Here is a 22,221-nt window from a genome sequence, read left to right as displayed (position 1 = left end):
TTCAGCGATTCTTTCCTGGCCCTAATCAGTGTGCTTTTTGCAGAGAGGAAGGTCATTACAAGAATAGTTGCCCGGCTTTGTTACAGCGTGCGAATGGTGTATCTGGTCAGAGAGGTCGTGGTAGTTTTCAGCAAGCTCCTAGGGGTAGGGGACGTGTTGTGTTTCCCCAGAATGAGCGTTCCTCTTCCTTACAGACTTCTGCGAATTATTTTGACAGACAGAATGTTCCGAGCGGTCAGTCTGCCCAGTACTATGTTGAGGATTACTATGTCGAAGGTGAGAGTTCTGGTTATAATGATAACTAGGACAGCCAAGGACAAAGTGAGGGAGTAGTGTCAGTTCCAGTAGATCAGAGTGGACCTTATGTTGAAGTGATTACATCAGGTGTGGTAGAACCTTTTCTTTTGGATACTGGTGCGATGAAGAGTTCTATTATGCACTCTAAAACTTCCTGGCGCACCTTTGTCTGGCTTCACCAATGTTTCAGTAGGATTTTCAGGCGTCCCAGTTCGTAATCCGGTTTCTAGTCCTTTGTCCCTTACCATTGGCCCTTGTAAATTGGAAGCTCCACTTATTTTAACGACTGGTTGTGGTGAGAATCTGTTGGGTTTGGACTTGCTGAAAAGACTGTATGGGACATTGCATTGTTCTCCTTCAGGAGTACAACTTACCCTCGGTAAGAAAGTGATTTCTCCAATGTATTTGTCTAAGGATTGTTTGCCACTGGAATTGCGTTCGCTTCCTGATACACTTTGGGCCACAGGTCCAAATGATGTTGGTCTTTTGCAGATTCCTCCGTATGTTGTTACCCTTAAGTCGAATGCTAGGCTACCTCGTATTCCACAATACAAGATTTCGAGCGATGGTGAGAGAGCTCATTTAGCGATTGTCTATGATTTAGTTGAGAAGGGTGTAGTTGAGGAAACGAGAGGTAATGTGTGTAACAGTCCTGTTTTGCCTGTCCTTAAACGTACTGATGCTTCTCAGCCACCTGTGTACAGGTTTGTGATCGACCTTCGAGAGGTCAATAAGATAGTCGTACCACAGTTTCCTGGTGTACCTGATATCACTGCTTTGTTGACTTTGATTCCTGCTTCGGCAGCTTGGTTTTCTGTCATCGATTTGAAGAATGCTTTCTTCAGTATTCCTATTGCTGAGGAGAGCAGGGATATTTTTGGCTTCTCATTAGGAGGCCGAAGCTTCCGGTTTAAGAGAGCTCCCAAAGGTTATTGTGAAAGTCCCTCCATCTATAGTCAGGCGTTGAAAACTCAGCTTGACGGTTTTGTGTTACCTGTTGGTGCTACTCTTATTCAGTACGTCGATGATTTGTTGATTACTGCTGATGATGAAAAGATTTGTAAAGAGGCTACTCTTTCTTTGGTGCGGTATTTATCTGACTTTCATCATAAAGTGTCACCTTCAAAGTTGCAATATTGTCGCCAAGAAGTGACCTACTTAGGTCATCTCTTGTCGAAGGAGGGAAGGAGATTGACCCCAGAACGAATTCAAGCGATTGCGCAAATGAATGTACCATCCACACAGAGAGAAGTGCGTGCCTTTTTAGGTATTACATCGTATTGTAGGCAGTGGATTCCCAATTTTTCCTTGCTAGCGAAACCTCTGTTAGCATTGACTCTGAAAGATACTCCGCATCCTCTTCCTTGGTCTGACGAATGTCAGAAAAGTTTTTCTGAACTACGCAATGCATTGTGTTCGGCTCCTGTGTTGGGTACTCCAGACTATAGTAAGCCTTTCACGTTGTACGTGCACGAGAGAGAAGGTTGTGCGTTGTCAGTGTTGACACAACCATTTGGGGACAAGCAGCGTCCATGTGCGTATTTTTCAGTAACGTTAGACCCAGTTGCTAAGGCGTTGCCGAGTTGTCTGAGAGCTACAGCTGCAGCAGATGTTTCTATCCGACAGTCTGCTGGTTTGGTATTGGATAATACGTTGATTGTGATGGTTCCACATGCAGTGGATACCTTATTAAACAGGACTAAGACATAGCACCTTACTAGTGCACGTCTGTCAGGTTACGAGTTGACATTGTTGGCTAGTCATGTTCACATTAAAAGATGTAATGTGCTGAATCCAGCTACGATGTTACCGATCTCTACAGAGACGGATCCTCAGGAACAGCATGATTGTTTTCTTCGTACAGAGGAAGAAACGAAAGCTAGAGTTGACCTGAGGGATACTCCCCTTACGGATGTTGATGGTACCCTATGGGTAGATGGTTCGTGTTTTAAGCTTCCGAATGGTGAAACGACTGCAGCGTATGCAATTACAACTTTACATACAGTTGTTGAGACAGCACGCATACCACAGAATTCTGCGCAAGCAGCAGAGTTGATTGCACTGACTAAAGCGTGCGTGTTGTCAGCAGGAAAGCGAGTGAATGTTTACACCGATAGCCAGTATGCGTTTGGTGTTGCCCATAGTTTTGGGAGTTTGCGGAGAGAGCGTGGGTTCCTTACTTCGCATGGGACACAAATACAGCATGGGCAGTTGGTGAATGAACTTTTGGAATCTCTCACTCTCCCAAAGCAGATTGCAATTGTGAAGTGTAGTGCACATAAGAAAGTTGTGGACGATGTTGGTCGAGGGAATGCGTTTGCGGATGAAGTTGCGAAGGAAACGGCGAAAGACATGATGAGCCGTATGTATGTTGCAGGCCCAGCTAATTGGCTTATGGCTGGTGGAATGTGTGAAGACACAATAGAAAGTGTGAAAATGATTTAGGCTGAAGCGACTGAGAAAGAAGTGAGTGTTTGGAGAGAGACTACGGGTATGTTGGATTCGACAGGTTGTTGGGTTGAGTTGTCAGAACACCAGCGATGGCTGTTGCCAGATGCGTATGTGCTCCCAGTGGTTACAATGGCTCATGGAATGGCTCATATAAGTTCGAAGGGAATATGCAAGTTGTTGGCTCAAGTTTGGCAGAATGCTGGAATTCCGAAATGCGCAGAGAACGTGGTGAACCATTGTATGATTTGTCTGAAGTATAATCCTGGTAAGGGAACTCCAACTCCAGCTGGTCATTTTGCTCCTCCGACGTATCCGTTTGAGGTGATACAGCTAGATTATATACATATGGAGAGATGCAATAATTTGAAGTATGTCCTTGTGGTTTTTTGTGCCTTTTCCAGGTGGATAGAGGCATACCCCCTAAAGGATAATACTGCCTTGTCTACAGCCAAGGTTTTGCTCAAAGAATATTTCCCTAGGTATGGTTTGCCCAGAATTGTATGGTCGGACAATGGGAGTGAATTTGTGGGTCAAATCATGAAGAAAGTATGCTCTGGTTTGGGGATAAATCAGAAGTTCCATGCAGCGAATCACCCCCAGTCTGCTGGACTTGTTGAATGTTACAATGGTACCTTGAAGCTGAAATTAGCTAAGGTACAATGGCCGGATGCCTTTGCCGTTGGCTCTTTTGTCAACAAGGACGACTGTGCATTCTCGAGTGGGACTTAGTCCGTATGAAATTGTGTTTGGTCGTCCGGCCAATGTTTGGGGTGTGCCTCGTCCTAAAGAATATAGCAGTATTGAGTACCCTATGTTGGTGGATTACTTACATGACTTGACTGCTAAATTACGTGTTCTTCACCAACAGGTCTATGATAGTCTACCGACAGCTTCTACAGATCCAGGCCACTCGATTCGTCCTGGAGACTCAGTTCTTGTGAAGAACTTTCAGCGCTCCAAAAACTTGGAACCGAGATGGATTGGACCCTTTTTGGTGTTGTTGGTTACTAGGACTGCTGTTAGAGTAGCTGGTAAAAAGAATTGGGTGCATGCCACCAATACTAAGAAAGTTCCTTTGCCTTTACCGTATGATCAGTGGGTGAGGGATGGTATGGCTGACACAGATTGTGAGAAAGTCCCCAGATTCGTGCCTTTTAGTGATGCTCATTTGACATGGACACGGTCAGAACGCGAGGATGATGTTCTGCAAGCTGCTGTGCCTCCTCATCTAAAGATTGACACCACCAATCCGGATCTTCTATTCAAGGACCAGAGTGTACCTGATAAAGAACGCTACAATTTGAGACCAAGAAAGCTTGTACATATGGACAAATAAAGTGAAACTGAAATATTTTTTTAGATAGTGAATTTACACTTTGGCAGATCAAGAAACTTTTTTTGCTTTTTCCTTTTTCGAGTCACCATCCGGACTCCGCTGCAGGGTCACGGTAGGAAGTTCTTAAGGGGTGAACCGCGCAGTGACACAAGGTCCGTGGTCCAGGGTCGTTAGTACGATCTTGGCACACACTTAAGTGAAGAAGGTAACGACCGTGAGCAGCACGTTAGAGGATGGAGTTTTTTTATGCTGACCAGAGTGTTAGGAAAGTGGGTTCTAAAGTCCGAAAATGTATATTGATTCGTAGCAAATGTTTTTTAATAATGTGTTTTCTTATGCTTGTGAATATTACGTTAGCTTGTGTGGGTTGGATTTTCTATGTCACACAATTGCCGCTCACATCTACCTCCCAACCTACTCTTTCTTTTTCTACTGTTTCTCCACATGAGTTTCATACGTTAACTGAACATGAACAGACACGAAGATCAGAATTTGTGAACAATTAGTTTATACAGATGTTGCATCAGCATCAGCAAGTCATAAATACCACGAATTGTTGGGTGTGTGGTCTTATGCCACATACTACAGACAAGGGAATGCCATATTTGGTTTTGCCTTTTTCACCTAATGGGTCAGTTTGGGCACTCCAATCGATGTTTATCTATGCGAACGAAGCATCTCCAGTGCGTTCTGTTAACAATAACGTGAGCAAGAATGCTTTGATACGGGGAATAGTCGATATGATTAGAGATATTGATGCGTATAATGCTATCCCTATAGATGAGGTACGAGCATATGTCGGTTGGAATAAGACGACATATAGTGTTAGCTTGACGGAGAAAGAAAGACAGCGAAGGTCTCCTCCTATTTGGATTGTACCCCACCGAGGTCATCTTTGTTTGCAAGGTACTGGTCAGAATCCGAGAGCTCAGCTTGGTACAGCTGAGCTTCAAGCGGATCGCCTTATGACATTACAAAACCGCTTTGTTTTAGATATTATACTTGCAGATAGAGGTGGGGTATGCAAATTGATTAGATCTAGTTGCTGCGTTTTCATACCAGATAATGCCCCAACAGTGTACCAAGCCATCTCTAGACTACATAAGATCTCTGAGTCTATTCATGTGGACGAAGGTAACTGGTCGTTGATGGGATGATTATGGGAATCGCTGTCCAAATGGGGATGGAAGATTCTGATGTTCCTTGGTATGGCGTTAGCTATCCTTTTCTCGTGTTGTTTATGCATCCAGTGTGGTCCCGCCATTTGTAGTCTTTGTGCTACAATCTGTGTGAGAAGACCCGTCCCGAGAGAAGTGAAGGATAATAAGATGATGTTACAGCAACACCTTGATGACCTGATGAGAATAGATATAGACCTAGATTCAGATTGACGTGAGTTTAGGTTATTGCCTACGCAATGGAAAAAGGAGGGTCTGTGGTTCTGTAATTCTCAAACCTGACTCCATTTTAGTCTTGCTCTTACATAGGCCTGTGAAGTAGGCCCAACAAACAAGTGGCCTGACCTTCTGAGTTCGTGCATATATTAACTTGGGTTTTTCTGACTCTGAATGAACTGCAGAGAGGGTGACCCTTTTCACCTGAAACCGACCTTTTGCAGAACCAGTTTCACTAGCTGATCGTTGTCTGAAATTGGCAATCACTGTTCAGGACCTCGTTAACCTTTAGTTTCCTTGCACATATCTTATCCTAATCAGCATCTAAATTGTTTCTTTCCTTACGACTTTTCATTACATGGGTAGTGCTTTCAATTATGGGTTTGTCCGGCTTGTGGAAATTGAATTTGGGACAGTCCTAATAATTAACTTTTGGGTTGAGTTACTGTAAATTGGGTTTTTGTTAATGTGATACTCAGTTAGAAAATGTGTCCTATTGGTCAGAATTTGGTGCAGTGGGTGTACATTTATAATGACAATATTGTGTATAAAAGGTGATGTCTTGCTCTATAAAAATTGAGCAGTTTCTTGAGTTGTACACCGTGTTGTATTGCTGGGATTTCTGCTACTAGCTGCAGCTAATAAATTTGATCTCGGACGCCACCTAGAAGTATTCCGTGTCTCTGTATACCAAGGCAAGGGAACCCAGAGGACTTTGGGCTTGTCCCTGGCGCCGCTGGGTACTTGAAGTCCCAGTTCTTCAGGGTGAAGAGCAGTACACGAGGGAGACAGCCGGGAAACACATGCACTCTTGGAGTGCTTAACCAAAAAAAAAAAGTATTGCTTCAAAAGTAAGTAGTGGAAGGACACAAGTAATGCTACCAGGCTCCAGGGAGAGACAAACATAAGAAGGAAATAAAACCCAAACAAGCTGACGAATAAAAAAGCAAATAAAGAGGAGTAACAACATCAAACAATGCTAAGCAATGGACGGGCTCTAAGCCCACTGTAAGGAGACAACAGTTATTTTCGCCAACAGGCGGCTAGCTCGGTCTGGTAGGCACGATCTGAAAAGGACATGTTGTTTCTAAGTCATTTTAAGAAGACCACAAAGCTAAGGAATCCCCTTAAAAAACGCAGTACAAAGTCCAACATAAATAAACTTCTCACTGGACTACTCCGAAAACTATAAAATGGAGGCCCTAAGGTCACCTTAAAAGCATCTGTAAAACCAATCCCTCATTAAAGCATTTCCCTTTTGGCCTCCGTATTCCCTCGAGTGACCAACAAGGCCTCAGGAATGGGCACGGTTCTCTTCCTGAACAGGAAGAACTGGGGGTGGAGGGAACTCGAATGGAGAGAGCACAGCTAGTGCAGAAATACAAATACGGAAGCCTTCAGCTGTAAATACCAAATTAAAGGGGCCATGATGGTCTTTTCCATCTGATACCTCCATCACAGATGCCACCATGGTACCAAGCGCTCGAAAAGAACCCTAGGTTTCTGTCTAGTGGCTGAGCACCAGGTTTCACTCTAGAATCCTGTGATGGAGCAGCCACCCTGGATTATTTATGGGGCCTACTGACTTTCTGTGCAAAATCCACCCAGTTCTTAATACTCAGTATCAAGGCTTTATGCGCCCTACCTCTTGTGCATGTTTTGTGGGGAGATGCCCATAATGTATGAGTAGGTTAGTTGGTAAATGGATGTATACATGCAGTTATTGTAGCTTACCACTAAAGGGCATGCGCTATGTACTAACCTGTCATGACTCCCCACCTGATCATCAATGGCCATTGTTGTGTCTAAAGAAGGGCTGTTTTAGAAGTTTAGGAGCTGGCTGGTACGCCCAAACCTACCCATCAATCCAGTCTCTCGGGTTCGACCCAGAGGAAGTCTGCGAAAATAATGTCTTTCCTGGCTACAGAATGTGACCTCTGCGTGGTGTCAATTTCCCTTGCCAGCCAGGACCAAGCTGACCAAAACTGTGGTCAGGGACCCTTACCTGCCTGCATGGGGGAATCTCTTTTCATAGGGACCACTCTTAGTGAAAGTTAACTGGTATTTCTATGCCCTGACCCCAACTGAAAGACTCCTGGGGCAGCAAGGACCCAAAGGCATAATAACAACTGAAATATTAACAGCAAAGACAAAGAAATAGCATTCCTGGCTCTCTGGCTTCCACTAACTGAACTGCCAAGACGCAGAGAACCCCCACGAAAAGGAAAATCGTAAAGTGACCAGGAGAAAGAGATAGTGGCTTGCTTTCGTTCCAGTGACCATAAATTTCACTGTAAGGAATCAGGCGCTATCCCGGTAGCACAAGAAAACTCTTCCCATGATAGGTATAAATGGAGGTATGGCCCTATTGTTAAATCATGAGGTGCCCTGTGATCATGAGATATCTGGAACCGAGGCGTCCCAGCTACGCCTCAAATATGAAAATTAAAGTTAACATAAAAATTCAGCACATTTCCACAGACCTTTGTTCTTTGTCCCCAGGGGCACATTTTCTGCACTCTTCACCTCCCATTAGATTTCATGGTAACCTACTGCAGGACCTGGCACTACCACAGACATATTCATAATTCTGAAATCTAGACGGATCAACGTTGGTCCTTTTAAGTTTCCAGAGAACCAAAGCAGAAGGCTTCATGAAGGCCTATTTCAAAGCTAGAGAAAAGAAATCAGAAAGCCCACCCCGGCTAATCTGGTGGCTAAAAGAAATGATGCATGTGGGACAATCCCACGGATTTCGTGACTCCAAATCAAATAATAACGTCTTTCTTAGAATATCTTATAGTTGATGGCACAGACCTCGGCTTGTCACTAAAGCATATTATTTTAATATTTTGTTAATAAGTCTAAGTGAACGGCTACCTTTACTGATTGTGACAACTAAGAACAATACATCTGGTATCAAATGTTACACCACCTTCCGCGAGCTGCGACTGCTCGACAGCATAATGCATTTGAGAACTTTCAAGCGGTTGAAGAGGCAAGGAGTTCTAATTGCTAGAGGGTTTTGTTTAGAACGCCCTGCCTGCCATCCTTTTATTAAAGAAAAAAATAGCAAAAGTTCCGAAAGTTCATAAAGCAACCTGGAGGATGTTTCTTCTCCTAATTTTGAGCAAAACTCTGGAACCAGCTTCCCTCAATAATGAGAAGCTTGGAAATCATTGTGCTGTTAGCAAGGCCCTTAAACCCCGGCTGTTTCCTTGTTAAATTTATTTCTGCCTGATCTAGTCAGTTTCCTAGCCTCAGAATACCATTCTGGGGGACAGTTCATGCTCAAGAAGTTCAATAGTCAATGAATCAGTCGATTAGCTGAGTAGGAAGCCTGGGTCAGAACAAAGGGGTTGAACATGGCACTAAGAAATGGATGGCCAGTGTCGTAGAGCTCTAGGCAGGGCATTGGACTGGAAACTTTTGAGAAAGGGTAGTCATTGAAGGAAAGAACCATATCTTCAAAGCAGGTCCCCTTTGACACGGCAACACTGCAGTGTTCTGGACACAGTCATTTCAGTTGATTTCTTAGAAAGCCTAAACTGGATCGGGGAAATCCTAGTCTGCAGTCCATGGAACAGACAGGGATATAGTTAAGGAACTTGAGAGGAAAGAATTTGGTGTTTGCAACATTCAACAGTTGATCCGTGAGCAACAGATTAGGGTCTAAAAATACAGCTATGACCATTGTAGATAGTTCGGTGTAATGGACTAACGTGTCGGGCCACGTTTCAGGGGCTGCTATAAAGGAAGTGGTCACCAACAAACAACATTTCTGTCTTGACAGGATTGGACCAGAAAACACGTTCATAATACCAGTCTTGGATGATAGCTAGTTGATTGGAAAGGGGTGTGGGTCTGCACTTCTCAGTTAATGATACGTTACATGACGACCCTAAAGTTGTAAAAAGACCTTAGGACTAGCCAAAAGACCTTAATATAACTGTCAAAAGATGCTAGGCCTTGCAAGTGCTGGAATTTTGCCCGGTCCCGAGGGATGCCCGGAGTATTGGGCCCTAATATAATCCCAGGACAAATAATACTGTCTGCAAAGGTTAGCCAAGAACCCTTTTAGTTCTACCCTCCGGTGGGCTATGGAAGACTGAAGGTATTTAAGGGCTTGGGCTCTGATACAACATAACACAATGGCTATCACAATTGACGATTTTGCAATTTGACACTGTTGGCAACCTTATTCTGAGGTAGTCTTTTGTGTCCTCCTGCTCTTGCCACCGGTTGTCTCGTTGGTGTGCTCTGGCAATCTGCTGTTCTAGTTGTTTTAGCGGGTTTTAGTTGTTTATTGGGTTTTGGTTTGTTTATTTGGTTTAATTGGGGTAGGTTCTGCCTCTGCCCACCGTTTTTCCTGCTCCCGCTGGTTCTCTGCTCTCTGCCTTCCTGACAGACAGACCCTCCTTGCCCCCAGAACTACTTATAGAGGCAGCTTTGCGGTCACGTATCGGACACGCGGCCAGCACGCTGATGGACAGCCAAAGGCGAGATCATCTGTACTTGGAGCGCACCCAATGCCAGGACCCCTGGCTCTTCCACCCCACGAAGAAACACCGCCGCTGACATTCGAGCCATGGACACCGGACGCACAAACCACTGCTGCTGCACATCCCCGTGTACCACCAGAGAACCGTTCTCCTACCGATATTGCCACTTCACCTTCAGCACTGAAGCAACCAATGAGAACAGTGACACTGCATCCAAATACATAGACAAGACCACCACAAAACAACTACAATGCGTCCTACTCGATGTGCGTTCACTCTGTAAGCATGCCACGGAGGTCTGGGACACAATCTCCTCCTTCACACTGAACCTCATCTTCCTCACAGAAACCAGGCTAAATCCTGCCTCGGCACCAGACATTGCCACTGCCATCCCAGATGGTTATAAGATAACACACAGAGGCCGAACCAACAAGCATGGAGGTGGAATTGCCATAATCTACAGGGACACCATCTGCTGCACGACATCCAACACCGGTAATATGGAACACCTCAACTTCAAACTCCACAAAGACAGAAAAAGCACGATCAGAGGTACCCTCGCCTACCGACCACCAGGACCACGCCCCATCTTGTGGATTATACTTCCAAATGGGTAGTAACTAAGTGTGTGCCATCGGTCAACACTCAAACTGTTGTGGATTTTTTAAAAGATGAATTTTCTAGAGAAAGAATTCCCAAAACTCATTACAGACAATGGTACACAATTTGTGTCTTCAGACATGGAACAATTTCTTTCTAGTTTAGCAATTGTTCATTTTAGAACTGCTCTGTATTCTCCACAAGCTAAAGGTTTCTCTGAAAACATGAATACAATTGTGAAGAGTTGAGCACAACGAGCAATTCAAAATAGAACATATTTGGAAGTGACTCTGAGAGAAACTTGGTGGGCACATAGGGTGACACCTAATTGTGTCACGAATGTTTCTCCTTTCTCTGCTCTCAGAGGTAGAAAACCACATTGTAAACTGAATCCTGTTTGGTTAGGGCTAGATAGTACCATTAGTGATCAATTTTCTGAAATGGATATCATTCAGAGGAGGAAAACTTACCAAGATAAATACAAAGCTAATTTTGATAGCACACACAAAACGAGAACTGTCATTTGGAGTATTGGTGATACAGTTTTAATAAGAAAACCTGGTTTTGTAAGAAAGGGTCATTATAAATTTATGGGTCCGTTTAAAATTTCTGCGGTCAAGAAAAATTTTGTGGTTTTAGATTCTGGAGATGTGTGGAATAGGTCGTGTTTTGTTAAAGTTGATAATTTCGGAAACTGCAGACTTTCTAAACGAGTGGGAAAGAATTTCTCAGAACACATCAAAGTTTCCTTTCACTAGGATTAGAACAAGACCAGTTTGGCACAAGGATTTTGTTATGCATTCTTATTGAATTCAATTTCCTTTATCCGGTGGTGCTGACGTTATGGCTTATTCTTGTATTGCAAATTTTTTTTTTCTATTTTTTTTGTTTTTTATTTATTTTTGTACAGATTCATTTCTTTATGTAGTAAGGGAGATGTGTTATGGTTAATTCAATATTAAGAAGGTTTGCTATGTCAAATTGCTTATGTCATTACTGTGACGGTGCTTTGTTCTAGATTCATGTGCCAAGGTTCTCTGAGAATCGTACCTTCGGCAGTTGGAGTTGGATCCAAGACTGTGAGGGTTGTATTCAGATCGCTACAAATAAACTTCTATTTTTCAAGTATTTGACTCAAGTGTTCAACTTAACAATCTCATACCTCTTACTATTCCGATCCCCCAAAACAAGCCTTTCTAAACCATTCCCTCTGACTTTTCCCCCTCCACCTCCCTTTCACTCATACCAAGCCTCCTCCTACTGCTATGAGCTCCAAAACAAAAAAATATATAAATCCTTCCCTCTTAAATCCCTCCACTATCCTTTTCAATCCAAATAACAAACTAACATGTCCACCACTCAAATTACTTTCAATGCCTTACAAGGGGTAGCAAGCGCTATAGAAATGCAAACCTTTTTCTCTCTTCCATTCCTCCGCTATCCTTCTCAATCCATATAACTGACTAACATATCCACCACTCAAATTACTTTCATATTTCACTACACTAACTCACCACTAATCCTTTGAGTAGTTCCAGAGTAGCGGGCTACTTGTCAAAAAAACGATTTGACGCCTCGTCTGGGGTAGTAAGCGCTATACAAATGCAATTACATTTACTTAGAAGTAGACTGGATGCAAGCTTTGGAGGAGCGAAGGGGGGGAACAGACTGTAGTAGTAGACTCCTGCAGGAACACAGGATCGAAGTTATGGAAGGCGTGGGTGATCACTCTTGCAGGAACACAGGATCGAAGTTATGGAAGGCGTGGGTGATCAGCAACATCGCAGGAGCAGAGTCCAGTTGTCACCAAGGCATGTTTTTGCACTTAAAAGCTGTTAACCATGCTGAACTTTACAATGCAGAACGAAACGGACTGCAGTAGAAAGATTTTGGAAAGTCAAAGAAGGAGCATTTTTTAACTGAAATCATAAAAGGAGGGTTGCTCCCTTCAAACGAAAGGTCCTCTGAAGGGTAAGAACATGTAACGGTCCCTATGAACTGTGGGAACTGGGGCTGCTGGCGTTGAAGAGTGCTTTGTTGCTAACAGTAAATGCTACACGGACCCCATTCGACAGTCATTCAACCTCAGTCTCCTACCTTAGTACACACTTGCCACCAGAACAGCTATGCCTATGCAGTGATCTTTTTTCATCCTTACGTTTGCCATTGTGCTTTTTTGGATGCACTTACTGCAGCACTCCGCTTACAATTAAGGTTCTCATGATTGGAAACTGAGCCCGGTCCATACAAACCACGGATTGCAACAAAATAATTTTTCCGAGGATCACTAACTGGTGTTAATCCAAACTACAACCATGTAAATTGGCTGGGAATGTTGGATACGAAGTTGAACATCTACCATTTGTTAAACATGCGCAGGCCTTTTTCAAACGTGTTTATAAAGTAGGATTTCACAAGTTACATTTGGTGCTGTTACCATTGCTCCCGTTTGCAGATAATCATAACAAATTGTCATCTTCTAGACTACTTTCCAACCTCTTCTGGTAGGGCTTCCTGCCTCTAAAAATACCCTTTGTGTGGGGATATTTTCCATCTGACATTACCGGCACTTCTCTTTGGATGGACATTGCATGCGTTTCTCCTCTTGAGCGGAAATGGTGATCCACCCTGAACTTGTCAACTTACCTGGAATGTACTGCAGTTAAAAAATATTTTTGGAGCCCTGCAGAAATAAACACTTGGTGGTGCATTTTACAATAATTGATAGGAACCAGAGGGCTGCCCCTTCCATCCAAATAATGGTTTGTTGAGGGCTGTGCCCAATGTTCGCTTTGGGCTCCCTTGAAGGCCACTTTTAAAAAGCAGTTAAAAACCTTCCTCTTTGAGGAGGATTAGATCTTTTTGCTTCCCTACGTCCAGGTCAGTCTTCCTGCCGATTAGCGCCGGGTCACTTGTTATGTAGAAGTCGTGCACTGTGTAAATGCAATTTCATTGACTGATTAATTGATCAGACACATACATCTGAAGATAATCATTTGGAAATAGAGAACTAATATAACCGGGAGAGGATAGGAATGTAAGGAAGCTTAAATAACAAAGCGAGAGAGTAAGGGATTTTACACTTTATCAATGTGAGTTTGAGAACTCCTGGTCCCCAGAATTACTTACAAAAACAATAAAGGAGTATCCACTCAAAAATAGAGAGAACGTAAAAATGTGTTCCTCTGGATAGGGGCTAGGGTGCTCAGTTCAGCACCATGTGCCTCAGCCTGTTTTTGGATAATACATATCCTTTTAGAAGACCCCTCACTCACCAACCTAGTTGGTGACATGCTTCATCATCGGGGTCCCACCCCATAGGCCGAGTGCCTATAGGGTGTGCTGCGACACCTGATTACAGTGGAGCTGGTTCGTTTTTTTTCCTTTTTATATGTACAAGACGATCAAACAAGTGGTTTAAAAAGGGCCAACACTACTCACTGCAAGTAATTTATTCTTGAGTGCTTGAACCCTTAATTAAAAACGTGTTGCACCTATGCCTAATTAGGTAGGCTTCGGTGATATAATTAGTGTTTGATAAAAATAGCTAAGTGTGCTATGTGGAGTGTGGTAAATAATAAAATTTAAAAGGGTCTACATGTTTCAACCATCATATCATTAATTGGTTTTCGTCAGGACCATGTGACTGAACTGGGTGGTCCACACACGCTAAGGTGCGTCCTGCCCTAGTCCAGATTAGAGTGCACAAATTGTGGACTCGTGAAAAATAAGTGCTTATTCTTTTGTTCAAAGAAAAAACCTGTAAAAACAGGGAAACAAAAAACAAACAGGACGGGGTCACATACTAGGGTAGACAATACATATACGTCACATTTAACATATATAGCCATACCAAGTCAATAGTAGATGATAATCCTGAGTTGGAACAGAGGGATTCATCTATTTTATTTACATTGCTACAGTGCTATAACAGGACTGTGGCTGGTCGCTACTCGGATAATGCCAAAGAAGTGGTGTCGACCTAGTTCTGGCATTTTTGTGAATAGCTCGTGAAAAATAATCGGCGTGCTATGAGTGAGTGATCTCTACTTGTGATCACGAAGTGAACGGCTGCTGGAATATGTGGGCAGTCGTGACGTCGCTTTTGGTGAATTGCGACTGGTATTGTTTTTAGCTTACGCTTCTTTGCGGTTTTGCCGCTTCATGGGCACCTGCACTTCCAAGACGGCAAGAGTCCGTCTCCTTCAAATCGTTATGTAGAAAGGAGGAAGAAAGGGAAAGGAAAAATATGCCCGGTTATAGTTGTTGTGATCAATTGAATTTGTAGCCTTGCCCGCCGGCTTACCAAATCAAAAATACGAGGAACCTCTTGTTCCCGCATTAAAACGGTTGCGCATCACTTACTTGCTGCTTCTGTTCATCAGGCGGTAAACCTACTTGGTTCCGGCTGGTGGTGCCCCGAGGAGTAACCGGTGCTCACTGTGGTTACCGGTAAAGTATCGTTTGGAGCGCTTCCTGGTTGGGCGTGGCCGTATCACGTGGGGTAGTCACGTGACTCCGCCATTGGCCAACCAGGGAGCTCCGAGGGCGGCGCTTTCAGTTGGTGTCATCTGTATCTGGCAGACGTAGTCAGAGGGTGTCTCTTGTTTACGTTGCCACAGAAACCAATCGTTTACATGATCGATCGTTTTGTTGTAGTTTTTCGAAGGATATTCCTACATTATTAGGGCTTACATGGGGGTAGCTTCATTGCCAGTGCAAAAGAGAGGGGCAACTCGTAACGGACCTGCGAACAGAGTCAGAAATTCGACTATATTAACAGTATATTTATGAAGTCTTCATTTTATGCGATGTTCTGTGCGAATTTCGGTACATCATGATATTTCTTGTGAATAGTGAATCATGCCAATACACTATTCCACGGGATATTATCATTCAAACCCGACTTGTGGGTAGACAGTCTGTACACCCATCTTTGCTCTTTTTCAAATAGTCTTTTAGTCAGATTCGTACCTGGCTTGACTTGCTCAATGATGGTCCATTCTAAGTCATCTGGTGTATGGCCTTTTGCAAGAAAATGCTCAGTTAGTCTTGTGTTAGTCTGTTGGCACCTGATAGTGCTTCTATGTTCTCCTATCCGGAGTTTTATTTTTCGGCTCGTCATACCCACGTATCTTAGATTACACGGGCATGTCAGCATATAGACAACATTCTCACTGTTGCAATTTGTATGACTCCTGATAGTCCAGGTCTTATTTGGTTCCAATTGCAACGTTTTTGTGTTCTTCGTGAAGGGGCAGACACTACAGGTACCACATCTGAAGTGGCCTGTCACTCTTGGTAAATCCCATAGCGTTGTTTGTGTCTCCCTTTCGGGGTTTGTCTTTATTGGTCTTGTGTTGACCACCCTGTCCTTTATACTCTGCGCCCTTTTGAAGCTGAACAAGGGTTTTTCCCATTCCAGGTTGCCAGTATTTAAGATATTCCAGTGTTTCCTTATTATTCGGGAGACGTCATTGGAAATGGTGTTATAGGTAGTAACACATGTCAGGGGTATTTCTCCAGCTGCTTTGTTTGTATGTTCCAAGAGACCAGAGCGTGGTTGGTTCCGCGCACGTTTTTGGCTCTTCTGGAGAATCTTTTTTGGGTATCCCCGGTTCTGCAGTTTTTTTGTGAGATCCTCTGCCTGGTTCTTATAATCAGCCAGTTCACTGCAGTTCCTACGGAGCCTCAAATATTGCCCATAGGGTAGGTTTTCACGCAGAGGTCTCGGGTGGAAGCTGTCGAAGCGTAGCAAGTTATTTTTTGCAGTTGGCTTATGATGGGTCACAGTTGTTAGTTTACCATCTGTTTTTGTGATTGTTATATCAAGAAACACAAGTGTATCTGGACTTTTTTCAAAAGTGAAGCGTAGATGTTCATCACAAGTATTTATCCAATTAAAAAAGGAATTCAAAGAGTCCTCGGTGCCTTTCCAAATGGTCAGCACATCGTCAATGTACCTGCGCCATATTAAGATGTTTGAGCTATAGGGGTTTGTTTGACCAAGGATGTACTTCTCCTCGAAATCGTAAACATACAATCCCGCTATGCTTGGAGCAAAAGAACTGCCCATGGATGTCCCACCCGTTTGTAGGAAAATCTGGCCTTCAAACTTAAAATAATTTCTTTTGAGAGCCAATCTGGCACATTCTAGAACAAACTCTCTAGGGGTTCTTGACGTCCACTCTTCTTTTGCAAGGGCTCGACCTAGTACATCCAGTGTTGCGTCTTGGGGAATACTGGTATATAGGCTTTCTATATCGAAACTCACCAGTATAGTGTCATTCGCAACAGTGAGTTGATCCAAAATTTGAAGTAAACTTTTTGTATCTTGAAGGTAGGTGCTTGTTTTTTGTACCATTTTTTTGAAAAATACATCACAGAATTGTGAAAGGGGTTCCAATACCGACCCTATGCCAGACACAATGGGTCTGCCAGGTGGTGGTGTCTTGTTCTTGTGTATCTTGGGGAGGGTGTAAAAATATGGAATCTTTTTTTCACTCCCGCACAAGAAATCAGCCTCTTGTTTGGATATAAAGCCTTCCGACTCGCCATGTTCCACTAGCGATTTTATCTCGCTTTCCAGATCTTCTGTTGGATCCACCGGTAGTCTGCGGTAGCTGGTTTGGTCTGCTAGTAGTCGGAGACACTCTTTTTGATAGGCTGTGCGATCTTGCACCACAATACCTCCGCCCTTGTCTGCAGGCTTTATCACAATAGTGTCACAGTCTCTCAGGTTATCAAGGGCACTCCTTTCTTCCCTGGTTAAGTTCATAAAGGGTTTTTTTGGCGTAGTAGTCTCAATCTCATTAAAGACGGCCTGCTCAAATGTGGAAATTTCCACTGGAATCAAGTGTGGTGGTGGTAAGAACGTGGACTTAATCCTAAGTCCAGTTTCGTTCATGTCCAGGTTTTCTTCATTGTTAGTTTTTTTCTCAAAAAAGGCTTTCAATCGTAGTTTACGGAAGAAAGACGACAGTTCACAGTGCAACCTGAATTTATCAAGGTTAGCAGTGGGTACATACCCCAAGCCTTTGTTCAGTACTGAGTTTTCAGCCATACTCAATTGTCTGCTTGACAGGTTTGTTATCAAGTTTTCCGACTGCTTGCGCCTGCTTGTTGTGGGTTGTTCCTGTTCTTGCTCGCATTCGGATCTTCCGGTGCCCAATGTACTTGGCCCCCTTGATTCTGGGTTTTTCTTCTTCCCCGTCCTCTCCCGCCCCGGTACAAAAAAGGCGGTCTATAGGCATTCGGTTGGAAGAAAGGTTGCTGGAAGATGGGGAAGTTTGAGGTGAGTTGCTTTTTAATGGCTTTCTCAATCACTTTGGCTTCGTAGGGGAGTGAAGAGATGGGTCAGAAGTTGTTAAGTTGATTCTGGTCGGCTGCGGGCTTCTTGAGGAGGGCATTTATTTCTGAAAGTTTCCATTCATCCGCGAAAGTGGCAGACATGATGGAGGTGCTGAGGATGTGGGTCAGGGTGGTGCTGATTGGTCATGTTCTCATGTTGTAGATGTGGTGGGGGCATGGCTCTGTTGGGGCCCGAGTGGATGATCTGCATAATTGCCACTGTTTTGTTTCTGGGGAGGGTTATCTATGCTTCGCAGTGAATAGGTGCAAGCCGTGAACTTCAGCCAAGACCTGCACACACTGAAAATGCCCCAAGACCACTGTCTACTATGCACAATCTTTAGCCTTGTAGAGCCAGCACTGGAAGATATGTACAATATCCACAAGGCTCTATAACCACTGTTCTCTGTTCTTATCTCTGTCCAAAATATACTTGGCACAAGTCATAACTTTCAGCCGTGCTGGTCACACAGTCACGCTGCCTCTATGTCATCTGACCTAGGGCTTTATCCTGCTCCATTAAACACTCTAAGTGCCCATTTTGGTGCGGTTCCTCTTTTTTAAATAAAATTCTCAAAACTTAACCCAGTTTGAAAGAGCGACAGCAGCTCACGAACTGTCAATATCACGAATATACCAGCGCCAGGATACCCTCACGAGTGACAGTGCACTTTACGAATACACAACATATGCAGTTAAGTTATTATTTCTTTTTTGACTCCTCTCGCCTGATCGCTAGTGCTGGGACAGGTGGAAACAGAATCTTGGTTGGAATTTATGGAATTCTTCTTTTTAAAGAAGCTTTGTGGGCAGGTCATGGTAATCCCAATCAACAAGGTTTCTGGACAACAACTTAGCATTACCAGGAACTAATTGGTCCTCGGCACCCACAAATTACGATCCCTGTCCTGATACTAGATGAGTTCCTGCACTCCTGTTTTAGGAGCGACCTCACAAGTAGCAGTCTGGCTAAGTATATGCAATGTACACGGTGTGGGGGCAGGAACTCCGACACAGTATAACACCATCATACAAAACACAATAAACATTCGGATCCACCTAGTACTAATGTTTCTGAGAAAAAATGAATTAATTTTCAAAGGAGACCAATACAGCTGCAAATCTCATGTATAAAATGGGTGGGCCCGACACCACCAACTTATGGGGAATGGTTGAACCCGATCCTAAGAACGAATAAACTTGATAGGAAAGGAAAGCTTAGTAAAAAATAAAATTTTTGGGATATATGGGAGGACCATCCCGAACAAAAACTTAAGTATCATGCAATCTCAAATCACACAAAGTCCAATGATTATGCGATGGCAATAATATAACAGGTAAATACCTGTTGAGTGGCCAGGATGGCCAGCTCCCCCATGGATAAATACAATTATTGAATATGGTAATGGAAACAAGGGGCCTTCATCTTAAACAACCGCCATAGGGAAACTCCCCACTCAGGACCATTTTAAGGGGCAGTGAAAGATCAAAAGTTGCAGAGATGGGTACCCGACAACTCCTTATACATACTATTGCTGAATGAGGACACAAAAAAAGAAAAAAAATACAGCTGCAAATCTCAAATAGCTATTTGCTTTGCACGTTTGGAAACAAAGCTTCACCCAGAAATATGATAAAAATGTTAACTACTCTTTTACACATACTTAAGTTTCTCATGTTATAAAACTAAAAGCAAAAATATGTGGGGCCAAAATACAGAACACCAAAATATTGGCAAAGTAATTATATGTTTACTATGCTTGACTCCACGTGTATGTAGCTAGTCTTTATAAATATATTCAAGAGAAGTCCCTTAGGCCTCAATATTTTGGGCACCATGATATTTATTCCGGATATTTTGGCATAAAAGCCATTCAAACACCATAAGTAAATGATTCTAGGCAAGGAAAAGAAACAGATTTTTAAGAAGGGGCAAATAAGACACCTCAACCTAGGGGGTCACACCTAACAAGGCCTGTAACCCTGGACTACATAATCAATGACACTAACAGTTATCCTACCCACAGGTTGCCCTAGGGAGCCTGTACCGCCAGTACCCCCCAGATTGTCTCCGCCTAATGCTGCTCGGTGGATGGTGGGGTCCTAAACAGTAGGTATTTGAGATTTGACGACACCCTTCAAATCAACTAAGAGAGCTCCAAGAGTTAAGGGGAGTAGTGTGCTTCCTTTCTTCAGGATGGGTGAGCATGTGCAGTTGGGTTTTAGGTCAGATGCGTCCTCTTGTGCACGTTCAATTCATTTACTTAGGTCTGCTATTTTCCCATCAATGCCTGCTACAAATACAGTCTGCGTGTTAAATAAATTAATAAGCATGGCCATTTTAGCTAAATGGTAATTCATTGAGTCTACAGTTAGTTCAAAGGTTCTTAGTAGAGACGGCCAAATGCCGCCGCCCTGTTGTATGTGTTCTTGTTCTTTCAATCAATCATGTTCGTTCTCAGATGATGGTGGAGGATGTTTGTCATAAAAAGACTACAACAGTTTCAGAACTCTGCTGCCAGACTACTCCTACATGTAAAGCCACAAGCCCACATCTTCCTCTGCCTTGTAGGCGCTACATTGGTTACCGCTTGTCAGAAGATCCACATTCAAGCTGCTTTGTATCACCCCCAAAGCGATACATGGAACAGGGCCACTCTTCACCAGGAAAATAAATGTTAAAAAAAGAAAAACCATATACCTTCAAAGTAATCTCCGCTCTAGATTGGCACCACGCCTCCAAATCCTACCATACAAGAAAAAAAATATGTCAGGTGGCACATCCTTCTCTGTTCAAACAGCTAAACTATTGAACTCTTTAACCCCAAACATAAGATCTACGGATAACTATCTTATCTTAAGAAGACTACTCAAGAGTTGCCATTCCCCACATAACCACCATACAAATGTACAGCATATCCCTGTGTATATAAGCATTTACTTGGATTATATGTATGTATCTAGATATGTTGCTTCCTTTGTATAAATGTGCATAATAATTAGATTTATAAATATATAGATATTGGTTAGGTCTGCTTAACAAATGTACATATTACCTATGGTTATATTGTTCTGTTTAACTTGTACGTAGGTCACTGCATAACTAAGCACTTTGTTATCAGAACTGTTTATCTACAATTGCTTCACTATTCCATTATTAAAAAGGAAAAATAATATAACACCAAATAAATTAGTATAAAGTACAAAAACACTTGAAAGTAACATCTGAGTTTATTAAACACAACTTACATCTAGATATATATTACCTTCCTTATACATGCATACCTTCCATGTACTTCTGTACCTTTATATTTAGAACTCTACTCCTAATTCAGCATCTCCAATGCACTACCCTATATCTCACCCTGTACCTGTGTCAATATATCCTCTAACTCCACTCTTAGACTCATCCCAAACCTCATTCTACTACAATGATCCCCCCAAAAACCTTTCTAGAGGCTTCCCTCCTCTACTGCTCCTTGCATCATCTCAAATCTTTTTTACTATAGATCTCCCAAACAAGCCTTTCTAAACTCTTTCTTCATGTATCCCTCTTAGACTTATTCAATACCTCATCTTTCTCCCTGACCCACTTCTAGAGACTCTTCCTCCCTCCATCTCTCCTTTACTCATTTCAAACCTCTTCCGACTGCTATGGTCTCCAAATAAACACTTTCTAGGCCCTTCATCTATCCCTTCACTATCCTTTTCAATCCAGCTAACAGACTCATGTCCACCACTCAAATGAATTTATATTTCCTACACTAATTCAGCACTAAACCTTTTTGGGTTCCGGAGTAGCGTGCTACTCGCCGAAAAACACTTTGAAGTCTCGTCAGGGGTAGTAAGCACTATATAAATGCAATTCAATTTAAATCTGCTACCCATGAGTACTACTTTGGTGCACTCCATCTTCTCCCATAGAATCAGAATCGAGCACTGTTTGGAAGTAATCTTCAACTAAAACAAGGAAAACAACTGAGGTCTTATGATATGATTTCCCTGTGCAGAAAAAAAACACCAGCTAAGCCAGAAATCACACCTGGAGATAGAGTGGCACAATGGGACCATGCCAGGAAAACACGTTTTGAACATTCGACACAACAGCAAGAGCATTAAAAATATATATATAAAATAATAATAATAATAATAATAATAATAAGATAAATACAGATGGAAATGTAATAAAAGAAAGAGAAAACTCTTGATAGTCCTATTGCTGCTTAAACCCAATTTTAAAAACACCTGCAGCCTTAAGACCGTGATAGATTTTTTTGTGTGGAAAAAAGTC

At 42.8% G+C, this 22,221-nt stretch overlaps 1 protein-coding gene across 3 annotated transcripts in view; it reads right to left on the bottom strand.

Annotated features, from left to right (window-relative positions):
* The window catches only part of KLHL17 (kelch like family member 17), a 245,265-nt gene that overhangs the window by 185,203 nt on the left and 37,841 nt on the right, over positions 1-22,221 (bottom strand). Inside the window, exon 2 of one of the 3 annotated variants that reach the window (XM_078642347.1) lies at positions 20,632-20,676. The exons of the other annotated variants lie outside the window; for them this stretch is intronic. The gene's annotated coding sequence lies outside the window, so the exon portion shown is untranslated. The remainder of the gene's footprint in view (positions 1-20,631; positions 20,677-22,221) is intronic. 3 annotated transcript variants of the gene reach the window in all.

Source organism: Lissotriton helveticus, chromosome 5_1 (assembly GCF_964261635.1).
Source record: "Lissotriton helveticus chromosome 5_1, aLisHel1.1, whole genome shotgun sequence".
NCBI lineage: Eukaryota > Metazoa > Chordata > Amphibia > Caudata > Salamandridae > Lissotriton > Lissotriton helveticus.
Note: the sequence above shows the minus strand (reverse complement) of the source record. Positions and strands in the feature narration are given on the sequence as shown.